We start from the raw sequence: 26,040 nt of genomic DNA, 5'->3' as shown, positions 1-26,040 counted from the left end.
AGGGCGGGTCCAGGTAGGCTCCCGGGAGGGCCGGGCTGGCGGGAAGCTGGGCGTGGAGGGGACGGGGGCCTGCGCCGCGACCCCGCCGCGCTGCCGTTGTTCCCAGGCGATTGCTGTTTCGCGGCTCGGCGATGCAGACCACGTAAAGGACAACGGAAAACGTCTCCCTGCTGGGGCCGGTTCTGTAACGTATTGAGCGCTCACGTTCTGAAAAAAACCTTTGGACCCTCTTCTACCTCCGCCGAGAAAGCCCATCTGGAAGGAAACTCGAAAGTACAACTTCTATTTATTTGGCTTTTGCCTTTTAGAGACTTTCTGCTTTGGTTTGTTTTGGGGTTTTTTTTTTTTTAGCATGTTCCAAAGTGACGGTAAAATTTGAGAGTATAAATGATAGACCCAGAAAATTTCAAAGTGCTTGCACAGACATGAGAAAAGCTTTTGCTGTCAAAGAAAGCATTCTTACTTGCACAAGAATACCATTTTTTAATCGAGATAGGCAATTATTAAAATCCTATCAGTTTTAGATGTACAACATAAGGTTTTGTGGGTGGGGGGGGGGCTGTGTTGTAAGTTTTTATTTAAGTTACGGTTAGTTCAGGAGCGCCTGGGTGGCTCGGTTGGTTGAGCATCTGACTTGATTGCGGCTCAGGTCATGATCCCAAGGTTGTGGGATCGAGCCCCATGTCGGCCTCCATGCCGAGCTTGGGTCCCGCTTAGGATTCCCTCTCCCCCCCTGCCCTTCTCCCCAGCTCATTCTCTTTCTCAAAAAAAAAAAGGATTCCAGTTAGTTCACATACAGTGTAATATTAGTTTCAGGTGCACAATCTAGTGATTCAGCACTTGCATATAACACCCAGGGCTCATGATACAAAGTACAGTCCTTGATTCCCATCACCTATTTCACCTACCCTCCACCCACCTGCCCTCTGGTAACTATCAGTTTGTTCTCCAGTTAAGAGTCTGCTTCTTGGTTTGCCTTTCTGTCTCTCTTTTTTTTTTTTCCTTCTCTTTGCTCATTTGTTTTGTTTCTTAAATTCCAAATATGCTTGAAATCATACAGTATTTGTCTTTCTCTAACCCACTTATTTCATTTAACATAACACTCTATACCTCCATCCATGTCCTTACAAATGGCAAGATTCCATTCTTTTTCATGGCTGAGTAATATTCCATTCCGTTCCTCTTCTTTATCCATTCATCATTCCATGGACACGGGCTATTTCCATAATTTGACCATTGTCTATAATGCTGCTATGAACTTCACGTTTCCCTTTGAGTTAATATTTTTGTATTCTTTGCGTAAATACCCAGTAGTGCAGTTGCTGGATCAGAGGCTAGTTCTGTTTTTAACTTTTTGAGGAACCCCCCCCATTCTTTTTTCCACACCGCCTGCTCCAGGTAGCATTCCCGCGAGCAGTGCAAGAGGGTTACAATATGATTTGATATATGTATATTTTGCAAAATAATTACCAAGATAGTTAACATCTGTCACCACACATATAGTTACAGTATTTTTCTTGTGATGAGAACTTTTAAGAATTATTGTCTTCGTTGGGGCACCTGAGCGGCTCAGTCGGTTAAGTGTTCAACTTCGTCTTGGGTTGTGATCTCACGGTTCGTGAGTTCGAGCCCCGCGTCGGGCTCTGTACTGACAGCTCAGAGCCTGGAGCCTGCTGAAGATTCTGTGTCTCCCTTTCTCTCTGCCCCTCCCCTGCTCACATTCTGTCTGTCTGTCTCTCTCAAAAATAAATAAACATTAAAAAAAACATTTTTTTAAAGAATTATTGTCTTAGCAATTTTCTTTTTCAATGTTTATTTTATTTATTTATTTTGAGAGAGGAGGGGAGGGACAGAGAAAGAGGGAGACAGAGAATCCCAAGCAGGCTGTGCACTGTCAGCACAGAGCCCGATGCAGGGCTTGATCCTACCAAATGTGAGTCTGACACTTAACCAACTGAGCCATCCAGGCACCCTGGCAATTCTCAATACAATATATAATGCAGTATTTTATACATATGTATGGCAAATCTATAATACAGTATTGTTAACTATAGTCCCATGCTGTACGTTAAATCCCCAGGACTTACAACTGGGAGTGTGTACCTTTTGACCGCCTGACCCATTTCGCTCACCCCTACCCCACTCTGTCAATCGCCGATCTGTTCTCTGAAGTATACAAATATTTTGTAATGTAGAAATCTAAACTGAGCATTCAACGTAGCAGTATCATAAAATTCTAGATTCTGCCACATCCCAAAGAATATACTTTGTTGGATGGTTTACTAACCCATAATCTTAAAGATTGTATTCTAGAATTAGAAGAATTTCAATTTTTCCCCCTTTGGTACTTGCTTAGAATAGTAAGCCGACAGCTAGATATGCAAGGAATTTGTGAGCAAAATGAGACCACTACTGGCTTTGCAAATTATCTGCTCTCCAGGAAAGGAATTCCGGGTAAACCAGAATTTGGACTCCGGGTGACATCGATGTTAATATATTCACTTCTCACTCCTTGTTTTCAACATCCTTATTGTGATCTAATTCACACACCATACAATTCACTCATTTAAAGTATGCAGAGGTCAGTGTATTCACAGTTGTACGACCATCACTAATTCCAGAACAATTTCATCACCCCAAAAAGAGACCACATACCTATGAGCAGGTCACTTCCCACTCTCCCCTCTCCTCCCTGGGGGCAGCCCAGTAACCTGCCTTCTGTCTCTGAATTTTCCTGTTCTGGACACATCAGTGGAATCCTACATTAGGTGGCCTTATGTGTCTAGTTGCTTTCTTTTTAAAAAAAATTGTTTCTAGTGTTTATTTATTTTGAGACAGAGTACAAGTGGGGGAAGGGCAGAGAGAGAGAGAGAGAGAGAGAGAGAGACACAGAATCGGAAACAGGCTCCAGGCTCTGAGCTGTCAGCACAGAGCCTGATGCGGGGCTTGAACCCACAAACTGTGAGACCACGACCTGAGCCGAAGTCGGACGCTTAACTGACTGAGCCAGCCGGGCCCCCCTAGTGTTTATCTATTGTGAGAAAAAGAGAGACAGAGTGTGAGCAGAGGAGGAGCAGAGAGAGAAGGAGACACAGAATCCCAAGCAAGCTCCAGGCTCTGAAGCTCTGAACTGTGAGCACAGAGCCCAATTTGGGGCTTGAACTCACAAACAGCAAGGTCATGACCTGAGCCGATTAACCAATTGAACCACTGAGGCACCCTCTCTTTTTTTTTTTAATGTTTACTTATTTTGAGAGAGAGAGTACACAAGTGGGGGGAGAGGGGCAGAGAGAGAGAGGGAGGGTGAGAGAGAGAGAGAGAGAGAGAGAGAGAGAATCTCAAGCAGGCTCCACACTGTCGGTGCAGAGCCAGACCCAGGGCTGGATCCCATGAACTGCGAGATCATGACCTGAGCCAAAATCAAGAGTCGGATGCTTAACCAACTGAGCCACCCAGGCACCCTCTTATCATTTTCTTAGTAACCTCTTTTCTCTAGACACTTTATTGTAAGAATACGGTTTATGATACACATAACACGCAAAATATATATTTATCAACATTTATATTATCAGGAAGGCTTCTGATTGGGTAGCCTATTAATAGTCCAGTTTTTGAGGAGTCAAAAGTTATACATGAAATTAAAATTTTTGTATGTTTATTTATTTTTGAGGGGGGGTGCAAAGAGAAGGGGGGGCAGAGGGTCTCAAGCGGGCTCCACGCTGACAGCAGAGAAGCCCTATGTGGGGCTGGAACTCACAAACCACAAGATCGTGACCCAAGCTGAAGTTGGATGCTTAACCGACTTAGCCCCCCAGATGCCCTAAAAGTTATACATGAAATTTAGACCTGGGGTGGGGGGGGGGGTTGGTACCCCCAAACCACTCTGTTGTTCCAGAGCCCACTGTAATACCATCACTTTAGGGATGTTCAGTCCATAACAATAGTCATATATTGTAAGAAATATCCCTCCCGTTTTGTGAGGGGAGAACAAAATTTTCAGGGTTAAATGGCCTGCCCCACGTCAAACAAGAAAATGATCAGGAACCTTGCTTCCCCTGAGTCCTATCCTGTCACACAAATATCTCCGTGAGTTACAAGGACACGATATCAACGTTTTTACCATTTCCAAGGGGACTCTACTCCCTTTCTTTTTCTTCAACTCTACGATATTTTGTGTCAATACGATGTAATTTTGTAAAAATCATGAAAATTAGAGATGAAGTCCCTTGGGTCACATACTACTGTACTCCCAGGTGTTTTCCAGGACGAATACAGTTTTTAGTGCTTTTTACATTTGTGTTTTACCCTAAGTGCTAGAGTCCTACCACTTCCCTTAGGGGAAGCTTTCCCACTATAGCATAAAAGCGTCTCAGACGTGTTCATGATACTTCGCTCATATTTGTCGTTTTGTTCAGTGTCTGCCATTTGCTCATTACTTCAGCCCCTTTGGACCGTGGAAAATAATGTCTTCCGCTCTTGGGAGCTACCAAGCATCAGGGCCCAAGACAAATCAGTTCTACCTGGAAATGAGCAAAAGTACTTTTATTTTTTAATCTTTTCTTTAATGTTTACTTTTGAAAGAGAGACAGAGAGAGATCACGAGTGGGGGCGGAACAGAGAGGGAGACACAGTATCCAAAGCAGGCTCCAGGCTCTGAGCTGTCAGCACAGAGCCTCACGTGGGGCTCGAACTCACGAACCACAAGATCATGACCTGAGCCAAAGTCAGAAGCTCAGCTGACTGAGCCACCCAGGCGCCCCAAAAGTACTTTTAAATCCTAGTGACAGATAAAGGAGGAGACCATAGGACAAACTGAAACACGAGACAAAATAAAGGCACACCACGGGCAGATTTTGTGATTTTATAAAGGGAGAGGAATTGTGGGGGGGGCTTTATTTTTATTTTTTCCAGAACCCTTTTAGGAATAGCTTTTATTCAAGTACCAGCACATAGAGAGTTCACTGGATCCAAACGTGTCTTCCTAATGATCTACAAAGCTCCATCTTCTCCTAGGTGATCTCCCTTGGGATCTATAAGTACATTCTGTTTTCCCTACTGCCATCGACCCCTTCCCCTGGACTCTGGATTCCCTCCCCTCCCACCTTCTGAAGGACTTTGGTCCAGGATTTATTCCCTTTCTTTTGCACCATCATTTTTCTCCCTCCCTGCTGGACACATCATCTGCTGTAGGAAGACAAACTTAAAAAACCTCTACCCTAGGGGCTCCTGGGTGGCTCAGTCAGTTAAGCATCTGACTTCGGCTCAGGTCATGATCTCGCGGTTCACAAGTTTGAGCCCCGCATCGGGCTCTGTGCTGACAGCTGAGAGCTTGGAGCCTGCCTCGGATTCTGCGTCTCCGTCTCTCTTTGCCTCTCTCCCTCTCTCTCTCTCTCTCAAAAATAAACAAACATTAAAAAAAAAGAAGCAGAAAACCCTTCAGGATGAAGTGGGGTTTTTTTTTAATTTTTTTTTAACATTTATTTATTTTTGAGACAGAGAGAGACAGAGCATGAATGGGGGAGGGGCAGAGAGAGAGGGAGACACAGAATGGGAAGCAGGCTCCAGGCTCTGAGCTGGCAGCACAGAGCCCGACGCGGGGCTCGAACTCATGGACCGCGAGATCGTGACCTGAGTTGAAGTCGGATGCTTAACCGACTGAGCCACCCAGGTGCCCCGGGGATGAAGTTTTAAAAAAACCTCTACTTTGACCCTACATCTCCTTCCAACAATGCCTTCTTTCTAGGCTTCCTTGACCGCAAAACATCCCAAAAGAGATACCTTTTATTATTTCCATGCCCTCCCTTACTCCTATACCATTCTGAGAAAATTCTCTTGTCAGAGTCACCAGTCACCTCCATTAGGCCCAGATCAGTTCCATTTCTGTGTCCCAACACCTGCTGGCCTTCTCAGCAGCAGCCAGCACAATTGGGCACTTGGGAAACACTGTCCCCTATATTGGCTTCCATGAGGCCCCACACTCTGGTTTTCCGCCGGAAGCTCTTTCTCGGATTCATTTGCTGCCTCCTCACCCAACCTTTAAATATTGCAAAGGGGCGCCTGGCTGGCTCAGTCAGTAGAGCATGAAACTCTTGATCTTGAAGTTTTAAGTTCAAGCCCCACATTGGATATAGAGATTACTTAAAATCTTTTTTTAAAAAGGCATAAAGATAGATAGATAGATAGATAGATAGATAGATAGATAGATAGATATCGTAGAGCCACAGGGCACCAGGTGGAACCCCCTCCTTCCCTAAGTCTCCAGTCCATGGCTCTATTTTTTTTTTTAAGTTTCATTTATTTATTTTGAGAGAGAGCATGAGCAGGGGAGGGGCAGAGAGGTAGAGACAGAACCCCACCCAGCCTCTGCACTGTTGGTACGGAGCCCTACGCAGGGCTCAAACCCATGAACCGTGAGATCATGACCTGAGCCAAAATCAAGAGTCAGATGCTTAACTGACTGAGCCACCCAGGCAGCCCTCGGGCCCATGGCTCTAGAGAGCGTGTACATATGCTGATTGCCAAGTATGTATTTGTAGTCAAAATCTCTTCCCTGAATTCCACTGACACGTCCAGCTGCCTCGGTGATATTTGTATTGGGCTGTGTAATAGTTACTTCGCCGCCACACATCTGCCCTCTCCCCTGCCCCCAGAGCGAATGTCCTCATTAGCCGTCCAGTGGCCCAAGCCCAAAGCCTTGGCATCATCCTTGATTTCTCCTTCCCTTCACACAGTCTGCCAGCCAGTTCCAGCCGGCCGTACTCCACATGTTCATGAGCTCCCCATTGTCTTCTTTCCAACTCCCCTGCAGTCCTTGAAACCAAGCTACCATCGTCTCCTGTGGGGCTATTTCACTGGTCCCATTTCACTCCTGTCCCTTTACAATCTGCACTGCAGAAAACAGGCAGTGAGACCTTCTTAAAACACAGATCATGTCATTTACCCATTCAGAAACCCCCTCAGTGATTCCCATTGTCCATTGAATAAAATGGCAAGATCCTTATCATGACTTGTAAGATCCTAAGACATTTGGCCACCTCGGATTCTCTTGCCTCATTTTATACCACACGCCCTTTCTCCTGTGCTTCAGCCTTCACTCTTCAATAAGACAAACTCTTGGGGCGCCTGGGTGGCTCAGTCAGTTAAGTGTCTGACTTCAGCTCAGGTCAGGATCTCATGGTTCATGGGTTCAAGCCCCACATTGGGCTTCCCATTGACCGTGCAGTGCCTGCCTGGGATGCTCTCTCTGCCCCCTCCCCCGCATGCGCACTCTCTCTCTCTCTCTTAAAATAAATAAACTTAAAAAAAAAAAACTAATTTAAAAAAAAAAAAAAAGACAAGCTCTTTCTCTCCTAGAGGCCTTTGTACTTGGCATCTCATTTACCTGAAAAACTCTTCCCCCAGCTTTTTGCGAGGCTGGTTCCTTCTCATCCTTCAGATCTTAGCTCAAATGTCACATCTTCATCCGTGCGTTAATTCATTCAACAAATATTTATTGAGCCCTTTGCATTTTAGGCCCTGTTCTAGGCACTGAGCATACAATACGTGTGGTCCTCTGAGAGGCAGACACCCGGCTAGAATTAGACGAGTGAGAGATTGAGGTAGGGAAGCACATGTGGAGGATGAGGGGCAAAAGAGAGGGTGAGGGGTGCTTTCAGACTGACTACAGGTCAGCCACTGTGGAAAGGCGAGGGGGAAGGAAGCAGCATTGAGGAGAAAGAGTCTCACTCTGCAGAGCAGTTCTAAGGAAGATTTGGGCCAAGTTGCCGAATGGAAAAATCCCACCTCCTGCAGGAACGGGCCTGAATTAGCATTGCACCCCGCGGGTGGGACGGGCCCTGGGGAGGCCTGGCCTCTCGCAGACACGGTGGCGGATCCAGAGGGCCACAGCTGGAGTCCTGTGTCCACCTCCTGCCCCTCAGCAGGGAATCTGGGTCCTCCCGCTGCCACAGCCCGCTGGCAGGACACGCTCGCTCGTCCTCCTCCTTATGTGTCCAGGGACGGAGAATTTGAATGCCACTTCCCGCCACAGGCTGCCGGCTCAACTCACTCTCCTCCAGGGCAGGAGGAAGAAGTTAGCTGCTTGCCGGCTTTGGGGTAGGAGCTGCAAATACTAGACTCCGTGCTTTGATCTGACGGTACCGTACCGTTTGCCTGCCTTCGGGGAGCGGAAATTCCGGTCCTCTCCCAGCTGTGGTAAGCAAACTGGGGCAGACTCTGTCCCTCGGGGCAAGGCTTCGGTCGGTTGTCCAAATGTGCCACTGCCTCATTTAGCCTGAGTGTTTCCTGTTTGGGGGTCAAGTCTTAGCTCGTTTTGTTAATAATCAAGGTGGCTTTTAGAAATGTCCACTCTTGCATCTCCTAGGTTCCTATTTCTCAACAGGTTCCAAATAGAGAACCTCCACCCCCACCCTGGAAAGTCCCGTCACCACCCTGAACAAGGTAGACAAGGTCCGAATACTCACGTGGCTTCTGTGCACGTAAGTCACCTTGCTTTCTCTGTTATTCTTTTACTATATCCCGTTTAGTTCTTTCGTGGCACTTCATCAAGATCGGAAGTATTTTCATTTGCCTGTTTATTTGATTATCGCCTTCCCTCCCCCCCACACTATCTCCCACCAAGAGGATGTAAACCCTTTCGGGGTCAGAGACCTGGCCCACCTTGTGTTTTGCTAAAATCCCTGTATCTAGAAAAGTACATGACTATTCAACACGTATTTATTGAGCGCTGACTAGATACAGAGATGTAACGGCATAAAAAACAAAACAATTCCTGCCCCTGTGGAGCTTATATGCTGGGGGGTTGGGGGGGGGGTGGAAATAAAATAAGTAAATAGATTGTATAGTATATTAAAAGGAGACAAATGCTATAGATTAAAACAGATCCAGGAAGGGGAATGATGCTGAGATTAGTGTTTCCATTTTAAGTAGGGTGGTCAGAGAAGACCTGGGCAAGAAACATCTGAAGAAGGACTTGAAGGGAGTGAAGAAGGGAGCCAAGGGGGTATCTGTGGGAGAGCATTCCAAGCAGAGGTAACAGAAGGCCCTGAGTCAGGAACAGGCCTGGCAGGGCCAGTGTGGCCAAAGCAGAATGAGTGTTAGAGCAAGTAGGAGGTGACGTCTGTGGCTCCTTAAGACGGGAGCTGCTGGAAAGTTTTGAACAGAGAAGTGACCTGATCCCCTTATGTTTTAAAAAGATCACTCTGCTAGGTGGAAAATAGACCTGAGGGGAGCAAGAGGAGGGGCACAGAGACCAGTTAGGCAAGAGGTGCAATGATCCAGGCAAGAGGAATGGTCCAGGTGAAAGGGAGGTTTGGGGCTCAAACCAAGGACCTGGGACTCAAACCAAGATGGCAGCAATGAAGGTAGGGAGAAGTGGTTGGATTCTGGATCTATGGTGAAGGAAGAGCCAACGGGATTTGGGAGAGGATGTGAGAATGGATAAGAAGAGGGAGGTCAAGATGACTCCAAGTATTAGTAGCGACCGTTCATTGAGATGGTGGGGAGTATGGGTGGAGTAGAAGGGATGAGAAGATAATGGGTTCAGTCTGGGACATGTTAAATCTAGGATACGCATGAGACTGTGAAGTAAGGTTGTCAAGTAGACAGTGGGGTCTAATAGACCTGGAATTTGGGAGACAGGTCTACACTACAGACGTCTGTTGAGCGTCTTTAGTGCACAGATGAAATTTAGTCATGAGATGGGATGAAATCCCTCCACGGGTGATGACAGCAAGAGAGCAGGTCTCTGGACTGAGCTGGGGGAACTCCAACATTAAGAAGCAAGGAGTGGACAGGGCGCCTGGGCGGCTCAGTCGGTTAAGCGTTGGACTTTGGCTCATGTCATCTCACAGTTCCTGAGTTCGAGCCCCGCATCAGGCTCTATGGTGACAGCTCAGAGCCTGGAGCCTGCTTCGGATTCTGTGTCTCCCTTTTTCTCTGCCACCCCCCCCCCCCGCCCCACCGCATTCTGTCTCTCATTCTCTCTCTCTCTCTCAAAAATAAATAAACATTAAAAAAAGAAAGAAAAAATGTGAGGGGGGCAACTAGCTGGCTCGGTTGGTGGAGCATGTGACTCTTGATGTCACGGTTGTGAGTTCAAAACCCAGGTTGGAGTCTACTTATAAACAGACAGACAAACAAACAAGGATAGACAACTCTCTCAAGAAGTTTTGTGATGAAAGAGAGACGAGAAATGGGACATCCGCTGGAGCAAGAAGTGGGTCAAAGTATTTTGTGTCTAAGATTGGGAGGGTGGGGCGCCTGGGTGGCTCAGTTGGTTGAGCGTCCGACTTCAGCTCAGGTCATGATCTCATGGTTTGCGAGTTCGAGCCCCGCGTCTGGCTCTGCACTGACAGCTCAGAGCCTGAAGCCTGTTTGGGGCGCCCGGGTGGCTCAGTTGGTTGAGCATCCAACTTGGGCTCAGGTCATGGTCTCACTGTCTGTGAGTTCAAGCCCCGCGTCAGGCTCTGTGCTGACAGCCCAGAGTCTGGAGCCTGCTTCGGATTCTGTGTCTCCCCCCTCTCTGTCCTTCACCGGCTCATGCTCTGTCCCTCTCTCTGTCTCTCAGAAATAAATAAACGTTAAAAAAAATAATAATAAGATTGGGAGGAAATAATAGCATATCTTGTATGTTAATGAGAATTATTCATAGAGAGGGAAAAATTTGAAGAGTTAGGAGAAAGTGGAGAGAAAACAGGAGCACTGTTAGATTCTGTGCACCAGTGGGGTCGTCTTTGAATCCTTTACCTCCTAAGAAGTAAGCGTGTCCTCACGTAAGAGGATACTTCCGCTTGGAAGGAACATCATAACAATTTATTTCTTACGCAAAAACAATAGCAGTTTCTTTCTTGTGCAAAGCCTGTAAGGCCTCCATCTTGTTTGCCATTGCTGTTGACTTGATGTTAGCAATTTTCTAGATGTTCAACTTTCTTCTTGCATAAAATGCTGCAGCAGACCTGCCAAGGAGTGACCACTGCTTTATGAGGCCTTGTTGGGAGCGGTAGGTCATTTGGGGCTATGATCACAGGTCATGCGTTGTGATTGACTTAATGCCTCTAAAAGTTAACTCTGTTAAATCTGCCTTTTCTGATACTCACCTGGGCTAGGGATTCAGAATTTCTCTTGCTAGGAGTCGGGTCTCATTTCCATGGGATTACACAGCCTAATGTCTGGGGTTGTTTGATACACTCAGCAGACGTGGTTGCCAAAGCCAGGAAGGAAAAAAAAAAAGAAAAGAAAAGAAAACGATGCTGCTGACTCAGTCTCTCATCTATGCTCGCATCCAGTAACCACATGCTGGGCGAAGCATTGTGCAAGACACAAAGACTCACTGGTGAATCAAGAAACCCTAGGTGTTACCTACCCATAAGATACTTACAGTCAAGGAGAGAGAGAAAATACAGACAGAACTGTAAGTCACAGTCGAACGTGTTAAGTGCCATAAAAGAAATTAAGGAAAGCGCTGAGAGAGTCCAACAACAACAACAACAAAAAAAAAGAAAAGAAAAAAGAGAGAGATTATTACTTCTGGTTTGGATGACGGAGCTCTGATTTACTGAAATAGGCAAGGATTCTGAAGGAAATTTACCCACAGCCTTCCTTACAATGATCTCAGCTTATATCAGTGTTCCCCCATATTTTAAAACGTAATGATTCATTTTTATTTTTTTTAAAGATTTTACTTTATTTTTGTTTTCATTTTTTTAACATTTTTATTTATTTTTGACAGAGAGAGACAGAGTGTGTGCGGGGGAGGGGCAGAGAGAGAGAGGGAGACACAGAATCCCAAGCAGGCTCCAGGCTCCGAGCTGTCAGCACAGAGCCTGATGCGGGGCTCAAACTCACAGAGCTGTGAGATCATGACCTGAGCTGAAGTCAGACACTCAACTGACTGAGCCACCCAGGCACCCCTAAAGATTTTATTTTTAAGTAATCTCTACAACCGACGTGGGGCTCGAACTTACAACCCTGAGATCAAGAGTTATATCTCTCCTGACTAAGCCAACCATGTGGCCTGCGATTCATTTTTATAATCCCCTGAGAAACAGGAACATTTTGACCCCACCTTCATTTTGCAGCCAAATGGACAGATGGTACCTCTTTTTGATAACATTTTTCCATTAATGTTATGTTTAAAATTTAATATTAGAAGAGTTTTGGTTAATTTTTAAAAGCTAACAAGTGGTTGCATTTTCATAAAAATAAGATTTACTGGGGGCGCCTGGGTGGCGCAGTCGGTTAAGCGTCCAACTTCAGCCAGGTCACGATCTCACGGTCTGTGAGTTCGAGCCCTGCGTCGGGCTCTGGGCTGATGGCTCAGAGCCTGGAGCCTGTTTCCGATTCTGTGTCTCCCTCTCTCTCTGCCCCTCCCCCGTTCATGCTCTGTCTCTCTCTGTCCCAAAAATAAATAAACGTTGAAAAAAAAAATTTAAAAAAAAATAAGATTTACTGTGTTTAAAAAAAAATTTTTTTTAACTTTGATTTCTTTTTGAGAGACCGAGAACAAGCAGGGGAGGGGGAGGAGCAGAGGGAGAGGGAGACCCAGAATCCGAAGCAGGATCCAGGCTCTGAGCTGTCAGCACAGAGACCAACGTGGGGCTCGAACCCACCAACCGTGAGATCATGACTGAGCTGATATCGGATGCTTAACTGACTGAGCCACCCAGGTGCCCCTAGATTTAATGTGTTTTTAATCAGGTGGACCACTCACCGACTCAATATCTGTATTTCCTCATAAGAAAAGTGTTATCTGAAGGAAACTCTATACTGGCTATATTTTCATAAGTCACCTGCCTTTCTCTCTTCGCTTAGAAAAGATTGATAAATGTGTCAACTAGCATAAGAAAGGGACATGGTGGAAGGTCACCACCTTACCTGGGAGGAAATCAGTCACATCAAATTCAAGGAACTCGAGGAGAGGAAAGAGGTACGTATTATCACAAAGTAAAAAATACTAATTGTGCCTCTTTCCCCTCTTTCTTCTTTCTTAATGTTTCTAGCAGCTTCAGGTGTCACTTGGCTGACATCACAGCCGACCCGAGAGAGGCAGGAAGAAGTTGTACTTCCGCTGAAGGTAGAAAATCATCCAAAAAGCTATAATTTGTTTTGTTTCGGGAGGTTATAAGTTTGATGTGAGTAAAGGGCAAAGAGAACATGTTCCTTCCTCCCCCAGCTTCCAGCAGTGTGTGTGTGTGTGTGTGTGTGTGTGTGTGTGTGTGTGTAAGAGGAATTGGAGAGGTAATCAAACTGTTTAGAAGGTATGTCAACCATGTAAATTGTAAAACATAAGGCACGTTTCTATTTTTATGCAACCACATAAAAATTACAAGTTTTTATCAATGTTTTATATAGAGAGAGAGATATATAAATACTTACAAACCTATGTTATTTGAACATTGATTTCCATTGGTATATTTAGTGCCTGTTTTCTTATATCTCTAGCTGGCATATATCTTTTACCTTTTTTAAAACTTTGAGTATGGTTGACCTTGACACGTATTTAAGATGAGGTTCCACTATGAAGTTGTAGTTTGCACTATTCTGAGACACAGGTTTCCAAATGATACTCTAGTCAGTTTCTGTTCAACTGGACTTCATCGCAGGGATTGTGTCCTTGTCTCGGAAAAATTGTACCAACAGTAAAATAACAAAGCAAACAATCACAGGAAGATTTTTAACTCTTACCTGTTTCTCTGGGGATATTCTTTTGACTCTGGGGGCGGGGGGGGGGTCTCATTGTGAAATATAACACACATACAGAAATGTGCATAAAAGTGATTATAAAGTACATCCCGTGCATTCACCACCTTGGTCAAGGAACTGTGTTGCCGGACCAGACCGTAGTCACCCGCTGTAACCTCATGCCTTCACAACACTCTCCCTTCTGTCTAGAGGGGCATGATCCTAACTTCCACAGTGATGATTTCCTTGCTTTTCTTCAAAATTTTACCATTTATGCATGCATCTCAAAACACTACACAATGTTTGCCTATTTTTTAATTGCATATAAGTGAAATTATACTGCAGTATTTCCCTATAACCTCTCTGTAGTTCAACATTACGAGATTCATCCGTGTTATTTGATTTAGCCTGCATGGCCCACTCATGTGTATTGGCGTAAAATATTCCATTGTATGAATCGTATGCCGCAACTTACTCATCCGTTTTACTCTTTTTAAGTTTTTTCAGTTTATTAATCCTCTCGGTAAAAAACTGGGCTATATCACTGCAGAATCGCTGCTTCCTGTTGCGAGCATCAATCCGCATGGGCCTTTGCAGTGCCCCTGACTTGATTGTTTCTTTTTTAGTGTCAGACTCTACTGTTTTCTTGAGATCTTTTTCTTTTTTTCTTTTTTTCAATATCTGAAGTTTATTGTCAAATTGGTTTCCCTACAACACCCAGTGCTCATCCCAAAAGGTGCCCTTCTCAATGCCCATCACCCACCCTCCCCTCCCTCCCCCCCCCCCCCCCCCCCCCCCGCATCAACCCTCAGTTTGTTCTCAGTTTTTAGGGGTCTCTTATGCTTTGGCTCTCTCCCACTCTAACCTCTTTTTTTTTTTTTTTTTCCTTCCCAGAGATCTTTTTCTTCCCATACAGGCCACGTCTTGAAAATCTAAAGGTCAGGTTCATTTTTTTTATTTTGCCTAATCCAAGAAGTTGTAAATTATGCTGAAGCCAGTTATCCTGCAGCATCAAATGGGTTCTGAATCCAAGTACAAAGATGACGTTTGGTGTGCTCTGGTACATTTGTAATTTTTTTTTAATTTTTTAATGCTTATTTTTGAGAGAGAGAGAGAGAGACCGAGCATGAGTGGGGGAGGGGCAGAGAGAGAGGGAGACACAGAATCCGAAACAGGCTTCAGGCTCTGAGCTGTCAGGACAGAGCCCGACGCGGGGCTCGAACTCATAAACAGTAAGATCGTGACCTGAGCCGAAATCAAGAGTCAGATGATTAACCAACTGAACCACCCAGGTGCCCTGAGCCTTTTTATTCTTTTTTTTTGTTTTAATGTTTATTTATGTTTTGAAAGTGAGAGAGGGGCGCCTGGGTGGCTCAGTCGGTTAAGCGTCCGACTTCAGCTCAGGTCATGATCTCACGGTCCGTGAGTTCGAGCCCCGTGTCGGGCTCTGTGCTGACGGCTCAGAGCCTGGAGCCTGTTTCAGATTCTGTGTCTCCCTGTCACTCTGCCCCTCCCCTGCTCATGCTCTCTCTCTGTCTCAGAAATAAATAAAACATTAAAAGAAAATTTAAAAAGAAAGAAAGAACGAAAGAAAGAAAGTGAGAGAGACAGAGTGCAAGCAGGGGAGGAACAGAGAGAGAGGGAGACACAGAATCCAAAGCAGGCTCCAGGCCCTGAGCTGTCAGCATGGAGCCCGACGCGGGGCTCGAACTCATAAACAGTAAGATCGTGACCTGAGCCGAAATCAAGAGTCAGATGATTAACCAACTGAACCACCCAGGTGCCCTGAGCCATTTTATTCTTTTTTTTTTTTTTAATGTTTATTTATGTTTTGAAAGCGAGAGAGGGGCGCCTGGGTAGTTCAGTCGGTTAAGCGTCCGACTTCAGCTCGGGTCATGATCTCACGGTCCGTGAGTTCAAGCCCCGCATCAGGCTCTGTGCTGACAGCTCAGAGCCCGGAGCCTGCTTCGGATTCTGTGTCTCCTTGTCTCTCTGCCCCTCCCCTGCTCATGCTGTGTCTCTCTCTGTCTCAAAAATAAATAAAACAGGGGCGCCTGGGTGGCGCAGTCGGTTAAGCGTCCGACTTCAGCCAGGTCACAATCTCGCGGTCCGTGAGTTTGAGCCCCGCGTCGGGCTCTGGGCTGATGGCTCAGAGCCTGGAGCCTGTTTCCGATTCTGTGTCTCCCTCTCTCTCTGCCCCTTCCCCGTTCATGCTCTGTCTCTCTCTGTCCCAAAAATAAATAAAAACGTTGAAAAAAAAATTAAAAAAAAAAAATAATAAATAAATAAATAAAACATTAAAAGAAAATTAAAAAAAAAAAAAGAAAGCGAGAGAGACAGAGTGCAAGCAGGGGAGGAACAGAGAGAGAGGGAGACAGAATCCAAAGCAGGCTCCAGGCCCTGAGCTGTCAGCATGGAGCCCGATGTGGGGCTCGAACTCACGAACTGCAAGATCATGACCTGAGCCGAAGTCAGATGCCCAACTGACTGAGCCACCCAGGTGCCCCTGAGCCATTTTATTCTTGATGAACATATATTTCCAGATTTTGGCAGTTATAAACAATGCTGTTATGGATATTTTCAGTTTTGTATCCTGGCACACCTGAGCACATGCATTCTCCTTTCTTTCTTTCTTTCTTTCTTTCTTTCTTTCTTTCTTTCTGGATTTCTAAAGCTTGTTGAATAGCAATGAAACATTTTTTTTAATTAACATTAATGAAAGAATAATGTTTTTTTTTATTTTTTTTAACGTTTATTTATTTTTTGAGACCTAGAGAGACAGAGCATGAACGGGGGAGGGGCAGAGAGAGAGGGAGACACAGAGTCGGAAGCAGGCTCCAGGCTCTGAGCCGTCAGCCCAGAGCCTGATGCGGGGCTTGAACTCACGGACCGCGAGATCATGACCCGAGCTGAAGTCAGATGCTTAACCGACTGAGCCACCCGGGCACCCCGAATAATGTTCTTCTTTATCTACAAAAGCTCCTAGAACATTAAATCCTAGTCACCCCCACCTAATACAAAACATTATGATAAAGCAGAACCAGCCATTTGCAATTCTTAGCTTTTTCCCAAGCAAAGCAAGATTGCCTTTTTTCTTTTTTTTTTTTTTAATTGCGAGAGCATGCACACGCATGCAAGCAGGGGAGGGGCATGGGGAGAGAGAGAGAATCCCAAGAAGGCTCCACCCTCGGCATGGAGCCCAGTGCAGGGCTCGATCCCACGACCCTAGGATCATGAACTGAGCTGAAATCAAGAGGCGACGCTTAACTGACTGAGCCATCCAGGCGCCCCAAGGTTGCCTGTCTTGCCGACTAATCCTCATCTGTATCTATGTATATATCTGTATATGTTTTTTAAAGGTTCTTTTTTATGATAACTCACGTTTGAATCTTTAAACAAGTGTCTATGCAGGAGGAAGGTGGGTGGAGCACTGACAACGCTTGTCTGGCCGTAGCCACGGGAACAAAGGCAGAGTTCAGACTGGGCCTCTGAGGGCAAGGCTCCCCACCCAGGCCAACCGCCCCTGCGTGGAGGTCTGAGTTGTCAAAGATGACACTGTTTCGGTAACGAGCTCCTGGGCAGACTCCCGACCTATTTCCAGTGACTGCGTGGCTTCATTCAGACTGCTAGCCACTGTGGTGGAGAGGAAGACGCTGGAGTGGACATTCTGTCTTTCAAGAGAGTTCCTGGTTTCCAGGCTGAGCATCATTGTGCCTCCATGCTGTTTCCTTTGGGGCTTCTTGGCAAAATGCAAATCCGCCTCCTTGTCCCTTTTCTGGTAGCCGCGCCTCCCCCAGGGTGAAGATTTCAACCTTGCCCTCGGAGTCGGGCTCTCTGCCCTCTGGAGCTGGACTTTGAACTCCTTTCCAAACGCCAGGAAAAGGACTCTGCCTGGACCGAAAGTCCTTTCCAGCAAATGTGCCTCCACGTGAAGCGCCAGTGGTTTCAGAAAGCGCTTAAACCTGCACCAGGACTGGTACTGTGCGGAGTGCAGAAGGAACCACTTTCTGGAATGGGAGCACTTCCTGCTGGCTCCTGGGCTGTTCGAGCTGTGCAGGGTGCCCTCGCTCGGACCCGGCGTCCCTCCTCCCTTTGACTTGAAAATAGCCGTCTCTTCATTATAATGGAATTATTTCTTTTCCCGGCAATTTCCAATACTTTTCTCAGTTCATTTACATTCATGGGCTCGAATGGAAAGCTCAAGGGATATATTTCGTATCTGGACTTATCTGTGTTTTGTTGGTTCAATCTAGTGATGCCATCCTGCGTCATTCAGGGCGCAGGGAAATGGGAGCAGCTTACACAGGACGAGAGAGGTACCATAGCGCGACGCTAAGTAAGGTGGGCCCTGAAATCACGGGGGTTTCGAGCAATTTGCAAGCAAATCAAGCTTCCGCAACCTTCAGTTTTTCAGTCTGTGAAGGTTAGATAATAATAACACTTCCCTTACAGTGTTACCGTAAGGCGTGTCCTCAAGGACCCCTTGCGACGCCGCGAGTAACGAAGTCCAACCCAAGCTGTGTTAGATACTCGAAGGCTTTTACTGACCCGCCTGACTTGAAGAAAGAGTGGGAGGCAGGGAATGAGGGGAGAATGAAGTGCCTTCCCACCACCACCCATAAATAAGAATCTTACACTCCGAATGGGTCAGTTGTGCCCTTGTTACCTGACTCTGAACCAGTCGCTACGGGTGTGGGAAATGCCAACCACAACCAAAGCTGTCCTGGCCCCCTCTCAGACCCAGGTGTGGCCAGTCCCATTCTAAGCCCCCGGCTGGGCCAAAATGGGGCAAGGGCAGAATGGATGGTAGAGAGGCCACCATAATGTCCACTGCACCAGAGTCATGAGTAACTGAGCACAGGGCTCAGTCTGGGGCTTGGGACTCAGCATCTCTGTCAGTGCCCGTCATTCCACGTGCCTCCGGCACCATAATCTGCCCTGCCATCCTCAATATTAAGATGAGCACTCTTTGGGGCGCCTGAGTGGCTCAGTTGGTTGAACGTCCGACCGACTCCAGCTCAGGCCATGATCTCACAGTTCACAAGTTCGAGTCCCGCGTCGGGCTCTGTGCTGACAGCTCGGAGCCTGGAGCCTGTTTCCGATTCTGTGTCTCCCTCTCTCTCTGCCCCTCCCCCGTTCATGCTCTGTCTCTCTCTGTCTCAAAAATAAATAAACGTTAAAAAAAAAATTAAGTAAAAATTTTTTTTCAAAAAAAAAAAAGATAAGCACTTTTCAAAGGGGTGAGATAAATCTACACCTCCTCATGGGAAAAAAAAAAATTTATCCTTTAATTTTATGACTGGTGATTCTTATATTCACAGAAAATGCTTTCATAGCAGGAATTGAACCGGGTACCTGTCATTTTCAACCTCAGCCAAAAGCTTGTCTGTTGTACTGATTAGAAGACTATTTTGCAAAGGGCCCAAAATGCTGCACCCCAAAGATGTCATTAAATGCCGATGAGCACACGGAGTAAATATCAGAAGTCAACCTGTCATCTGTGGAGAACTAAAGACCTTTCAAATGAATGGAGGGTAAGAAAATTAGGGGAAATAGTATCCTACAAAAGATCTCAGGGGAAATAAAGTAGGGATTCTTGCCCTGGGCAGAGACAAAGTGAATATAAAAAGCATCCATTATAGGTGTATCCACTGAGTTCACTGTCTGAGACTCCAAACAAAGAGGTTATAAAATAACAATAATCACCAACCAAACTGGAGTGAAATTTCTGGAGTGATGGATGTTCTCTGGAATGTGAGGGTATATGGGGATGGTTGCACAACTGCAGAAATTTACTAAAAATTATCAAACTGTACGCTTATAATGGGTGAATTTTATGGCGTGTCAATTATAACTCAGTAACGCCGTTAACATTTTTAAGAATACGAGAGTCACATTCCAAGAAATTACATTTTTTACAAGCAAAATTGAAGTGCCGTTTTTCCTCCTTCTACCCGTCTTCTCTTCCTTTGTTCTTGTTTGTTTGTTTCTTCCTTTGTTGTTGTTTTGTTTTGTTTGTGTTTTTTCCATGTAAGTGAACTCAGAAGGGATAGGTAATGGAGACGCCTGCTAGGAGACATTCCTTTGCTAAGGATGAGCCTTTCCAGCTGTCTGAAGGGCCAACATCTGGTAGTGATTTTGTGGAAAGATCTTTGATCAGTGCTCCTTGGAGCCAGAACATGAGAGATCTAGACAGAGTCAAAGTCTCTGAAACTTCTTTTTTTTTTTTTTTTTTTAGTACTTATTCATTTATTTTGAGAGAGAGAGACCATGAGCTGGGAAGGGGCAGAGAGAGAGGAGAGAGACTCCCAAGCAGGATCGAAGCCACCCACGCAGACCTGCATGCTTGAACCCATGAACCGTGAGATCATGACCTGAGCTGAAATCAAGAGTTGGATGCTCAATTGACTGAGCCCCCCCAGGCACACCCCCCCCCCGCCTTTTTTAAATCTGTGAAGCTTCTTTACAAACAGCAGAAACACTGAGCTTGTACATTTCTGAACTAGGGCTATTTGGTAGGAGGGGCTTTTTTTTTTTTTAACCTCAGCTTTATCGAGGTATAACGGACATACCTACTAATGGCCTTAATCGTGTTACCGATTTGACCCACATGGTTGGCAGATCAAAACCAGAATCCGGTACATCTTTACCTGGAGGCCATGCCGTAGCCTGGGAGATGGGGCAAAATTGCCTTGTGAAGCCTTGAGAAAGAACATATAACTCACAGTATCCAAAGGTGGGGAGTTGCGTTTTCAGCTTCCTTGTGGTCAGGTACTTTCCTCACCTTGCCCCTATAGTCAGAGGCCAACACCTCTGAATTTGGGAGCAGCGACCTAGAATAAGGTTTATATGCACGAAGACCTTTGTAGAAAGCTTTGGAATATGCAAAGTGTAACTCAGTAGAAACATTAAATGTCCCTGAGTTCCCAACAACAAGCACACATGAGCACACAGTAGGCACACTGTATATTCAAGGAATGAAGAAATGAAGAATTGAAAAAGTTTTCTCAGGGTGCCTGGCTGGCTCCGTCACTAGGGCCCGTGGCACTTGACCTCAGGGTGGTGAGTTTGAGCCCCACGTTGGGCACGGAGCCCAACAACAAATGAAGGAAAGAAGGAAGGAAGGAAGGAAGGAAGGAAGGAAGGAAGGAAGGAAAGAAAAAGAAGGGAAGAAAGAAGTTTTCTCTATGGAAATCATTTCTGGGGCACCCGGGTGGCTCAGTCAGTTAAGTGCCCGACTTCAGTTCAGGTCATGATCTCCTGGTTCATGAGTTCAAGCCCCATGTGGCACTCTGTGCTAACAGCACAGAGCCTGCTTGGGATTCTCTCTCTCCATCTCTCTCTGCCCCTCCCCCACTCACATGTGCGCACTCTGTCTCTCTCAAAATAAACTAAAAAAAAACGTCTTCCTGGTGTTCTAGTGGCCAAAATAGCAGAAGAAAAAGGAGCAACATACGTGAGGAATAAAGGTACAACATTTTAGGGGTGCCTGGGTGGCTCAGTCAGTCAAGCGTCTGACTTCGGCTCAGGTCACGATCTCACAGTCTGGGAGTTCGAGCCCCGCGTCGGGCTCTGTGCTGACAGCTCGGAGCCTGGAGCCTGCTTGGGATTCTGTGTCTCACTCTCTCTCTCTCTCTGCCCCTCCCCTGCTCATGCTCTGTCTCTCTCTGTCTCAAAAATAAATAAAAACGTTTAAAAAAAAAAAAAAGGTACAACATTTTATAAAGCAGTAGGGTTGACCCAAGGTGAAATGATTCATCACGAGGAACATAGTAAGTATGTTCTGAATAAGATTCCGAATATACACTCTGGAGCCAGGTCATCCCATTTCAGATTGACTTCCCCATTTTAGGAACGGTGACCTTGAGCATGTTACTTCATGTAAGACAATCTGTGTCTCTCTTTGGGTTCCCAGACCCAATCCTGCTGTAGGAGGGCATGTTCCCACACGCACAGCCCCCAGCAATTCTGACACCAGTCTGAGAATTCAAGTCCATTCGGACACCAACCACCAGAGATAGCATCAGATCCCACAGGTTAAGGGCTCGGTCCTTCAACACTGCCCCCCGCACCTTAGCCCCAACGCTCCAAATGCCGATTGCAAGCCCTACGCTGTTACCTGTGCCTCTGGCCCAACCAGCTACAGATAGGAAGCTCCACTGACCTCTTTAAGTGCCTTTAATTTGCCAGAGCAGCTCACAGAACTCAGGGAAACATGTTTATCAGTTTATGAAAGGATATCGTGAAGGACATGAATCGGCAGCCAAATGAGGAGATGCACAGGGTGAGGTCTGGGGGAAGGGCACAGAGCTTCCCTGCCGTCTCCAGGAGGACCATTCCCTCTACTCTCCATGTGTTCAACCCAGAAGCTCTCCAAAGCTGGTCCTTTGGGGTTTTTATGGAAGCTCTCTTGCAAAGTCAGGATTGACTAATTGGCTGATTCAGCCTCTAGTCTCTCTCTCCTTCCTGGAGGTGGAGAGTGGGGCTGACATTTCCAATCCTCCTATCACGTGGTTGGTCACCCCGGTACCCAGCCCCTCACCTTGGGTGAGGTCCAAACGTCACCTTCCTTAATGCAACAAAAGACACATTTATCCCACTCGACACTCAGGAAATTTCAAGGGTTTGGAGAGGTGTGAGCCAGGATCTGTAAATGAAGACCAAATATATATAAGAAAACTATTTTGGGGGCACCTGGGTGACTTAGTCCATTGACAGCGTGACTTTTGATTTCAGCTCAGGTCATGATCTCAGGGTTGGGTTCATGAGATCAAGCCCCACGTCAGGCTCTGTGCTGAGCATGGAACCTGTTTGGATTCTCTCTCTCCCTCTCTCTCTCTGCCCCTCCCATGCTCATGTTTTTTTTTTTACTCTCTCTCAAAATAAATAAATTAAAAAAAAAAACTATTTTGGTCATCTGTATGACCAGATATATATTTCTTACACATCACAACACTGCAGGGTCAAAATTTCCTCATCTATAAAATGGGAGTAAGAATAGTACCTGTTTCATAGGTCGTGAAAATTAAGTGTGCTGACCTCTGTAAAGTACTTAGAAATTAGGGGCGCCTGGGTGGCGCAGTCGGTTAAGCGTCCGACTTCAGCCAGGTCACGATCTCGCGGCCCGTGAGTTCGAGCCCCGCGTCGGGCTCTGGGCTGACGGCTCAGAGCCTGGAGCCTGTTTCCGATTCTGTGTCTCCCTCTCTCTCTGCCCCTCCCCCGTTCATGCTCTGTGTCTCTCTGTCCCAAAAATAAATAAACGTTGAAGAAATTGGCTTGACCCCTACATGGTAAGCATTATATAAGTGTTTTATTATTATTACTGTTATTATTGCCTATTTTTTCAACCTTTCTTTTAGCGAATAGCACTTTTCAGCCTTTCTCTGTACATCATACCCTTCTCCATTCAGACCCATTGGTAGTGAACTACCAAAGGTATGTGTACTTAGCTGAGATGCTCACTTTTTCTTTCCTTTTTTTTTTTTTTTTTTTTGAGATGTTCGTACTTTTGAAGGTGAATTATGCCTGCCCCTTCTCCAGTCTTGTGGATTCCTAGTGTCTACAGTGGAAAGATTTGAGAATCTACATCAAAGGACATTAATACCGCCCACCAATATGAGGACGTGAAACCAATCAGCAGTGCAGAAGGTGTTTAGTACAGAGGTTCAAGCCTATGGTTCTACTCTCGGCTCTGTCCCTACCCAACCTCGTGACCCTCCTAGGAAATCACTTACCCTCTCTGTAACTCAGTGTCCCTCATCTGTAAAATAAGCATACCACTTACCACGAACACTGGGTTTTGAGTCTCTTCCCATTGGCAGAGGATGATTGCTTAAACCCAAAGAGTGGAAGCCCGGCTTAAAGGATTCTATTTGTTTGGTCATATTTGGATTCCTGTATTGAGAACATACAAGTATTTTTATCATAATCATTATCCTTATCAATATCTGGGTAATATAAGCTGAGGCAAAGAGGCCAGGAAAAATGAGAATCAGTTCTTGCCTATTTTTCACACTTTATATTCAATAATGCTTAGGAATTCCCAGGTGCTCCTCTCCAACTGCACTGCGTTTAGTTTTTAGGACAGCCTCTGTGCAAAAGAAAAGCGCACCTCGAACTGGCTTCCACAAAAGATGGATTTTATTGATTTACATCACCACAAAGTCCAGAAGTAGACTTTGAGGTCAGCTTTGCTCAGGAGGCCGAACAGCAGACTCAGGTTTCCTCTTGGTTCTCTCTCTCTCTCTCTCTCTCTGCTTTCTGCATTATCTGCTTCCTCTTCTGGCTGGCTTCTTTCGGGGTGTTCAGGTGGCTCCGAGGACGGGGCATATTTCCTCACCCAAGCCTTGCGAGGAAGACTGATCATCTTGTCCCATCATTCCCAGCTAGAATCCTGAAACTCAGATTAGATCGCCTTGGACCACATGCAGGGACAACAACGAAAAGCACTATGTGATTTAGTCTCTGTCACCTGTCACACATTTCACAGCTGGAGCTTGGGTAGAGTTAACTTCAGTAGCACCAAACAGATACCTTCCTAGCAAAAGAAAGTCCCATCCTCCCCCTCAGTGGTTTCTGAGACAGCTTTTTCTGAGAAATGAGTGGCTAAATAAATACTAGGTTGCTATTTTAATTTTTTTAATGTTTATTTATTTTTGAGAGACAGAGCATGAGTGGGGGAGGGGCAGAGAGAGAGAGAGGGAGACACAGAATCCGAAGCAGGCTCCGGGCTCTGAGCTGTCAGCACAGAGCCTGACGCGGGGCTCGAACTCATGAACCTCGAGATCATGACCTGAGCTGAAGTCGGACTGAGCCACCCAGGCGCCCCAGTGATGTATTATGTTTCACATCCAGTGGCATATTTTATGCAAATTAACACAAATTTAAATCTTTTCATTCATTTCTTGTCCTTAATTGGATTATCAATTCAAGAACAGTTTCATTACACTTATTCGAAATGAATTGTCATAATGAATTACTGCTTTTGGTATGACTTAAAAAATATTTTTTTTGGTTATAATTCACTCCTTAAGGTCAAAATAATTTCTATTGAATTCATCATTCATTTTTCATGGCTTTGGTTGCATATTCTCTAAACCTAGTGAGCCTCTTTGAATGTCTGCTGAATCGAGTTCAGCCGAAGCAGTTGGGACAAAACGCTTCTAATAGTTAACTGCGGTAAAGCACCATGAGGGTAGCCTCTTGCATTTTATTTTATTTTTTTTTCAACGTTTATTTTATTTATTTTTGGGACAGAGAGAGACAGAGCATGAACGGGGGAGGGGCAGAGAGAGAGGGAGACACAGAATCGGAAACAGGCTCCAGGCTCCGAGCCATCCGCCCAGAGCCCGACGCGGGGCTCGAACCCACGGACCGCGAGATCGTGACCTGGCTGAAGTCGGCCGCTCAACCGACTGCGCCACCCAGGTGCCCCTGCCTCTTGCATTTTAAAGCGACAGAGATCCTTCACATATTTATTCCATTTCTTCCTCGTTTTACTGAACGGTTCTGATGCAGGCTGGCTGGGTCCAAGGACCCAGAGGAGGATCCTGTGGGGGCAGCCAAGAGAGTCCTTGGTTTTGCACAGGAGAGAAACCAAACACCAGCCAAGAGGAAGGGACAGCAGAGTTTATTAAAGATAAACAGAGAGCGCAGATAGGGACAGAGCATCCGAGAGACTCAGAAAGAAAAAGAGTGAGTCTCGTCTTTGCTTGGGACCCAGGGTTTCTATTGAGGATTGCGGTGCGGTGACGTGTCTTCTCGGGCATCCAGAAACAAAGACAAGTTTTAGGTACTTGCCCGAAGTCACGTGTGCACTGAATCCAGGGGTCTTAGTGAGTCAGTGGTCTGGAAAGTGTTCGTGACAAGGCTGCCCGGTCAGTCTCCAGATGTTATCTATTGTGCTGTAAGACTCTAAAGAAATTGTTAAATTCTTGACTTTTACAAGGCGTGTGTAAGGTGGGGGTTAAGTCTGAGCAAGAAAAGAAATAGGAAAAGGAGTGAAAAAAGCAGTTTTTCACGGGGTCCCTCTATTTTCCCTGTCTCCGTTCCAAAACGTCTTTCCAGAATGCGCTTAAAGCAGTGAGATATAAGAATATATATTTGGTCTTTATCGCTGGCTCCTGGGACAGAGTCCCGAAAACGCTTGGTATTTCCTGAATGATAGGAGTGTCTACCGTCATTCCTAAAGGAGTCCCTTTGGAGCACACCTAAGTTTATGCTAATGAAGTGGCTTGGGGTGGGTCCCAGAGATAGCTTCAGGATGGGGGCAGCTCCCGGAGGCTGGAAACCCTCTGTCCCACCCACCAAATCCCAGGAGTAGGTGGGGGACTGGAGATTGAGCTCTGTAAAAACCCTTGA

At 45.8% G+C, this 26,040-nt stretch overlaps 1 long non-coding RNA gene across 2 annotated transcripts; it reads left to right on the top strand.

Moving 5' to 3' along the window:
* Positions 1–6: 6 nt before the first annotated feature.
* Positions 7–24,313, top strand: LOC122482071. 2 transcript variants are annotated; one of them, XR_006296983.1, is made up of 3 exons: positions 7–273; positions 12,999–13,072; positions 23,177–24,313. It is a non-coding gene; the product is annotated as an uncharacterized LOC122482071 (long non-coding RNA). The 2 variants fall into 2 exon arrangements; XR_006296982.1 differs by lacking the exon at positions 23,177–24,313 and adding an exon at positions 14,575–14,816.
* The last annotated feature ends 1,727 nt before the right edge of the window (positions 24,314–26,040 follow it).

The sequence above is a fragment of the Prionailurus bengalensis genome, chromosome C1 (assembly GCF_016509475.1).
Source record: "Prionailurus bengalensis isolate Pbe53 chromosome C1, Fcat_Pben_1.1_paternal_pri, whole genome shotgun sequence".
Lineage (NCBI taxonomy): Eukaryota > Metazoa > Chordata > Mammalia > Carnivora > Felidae > Prionailurus > Prionailurus bengalensis.
This window is presented reverse-complemented; position numbering and strand designations above follow the sequence as displayed.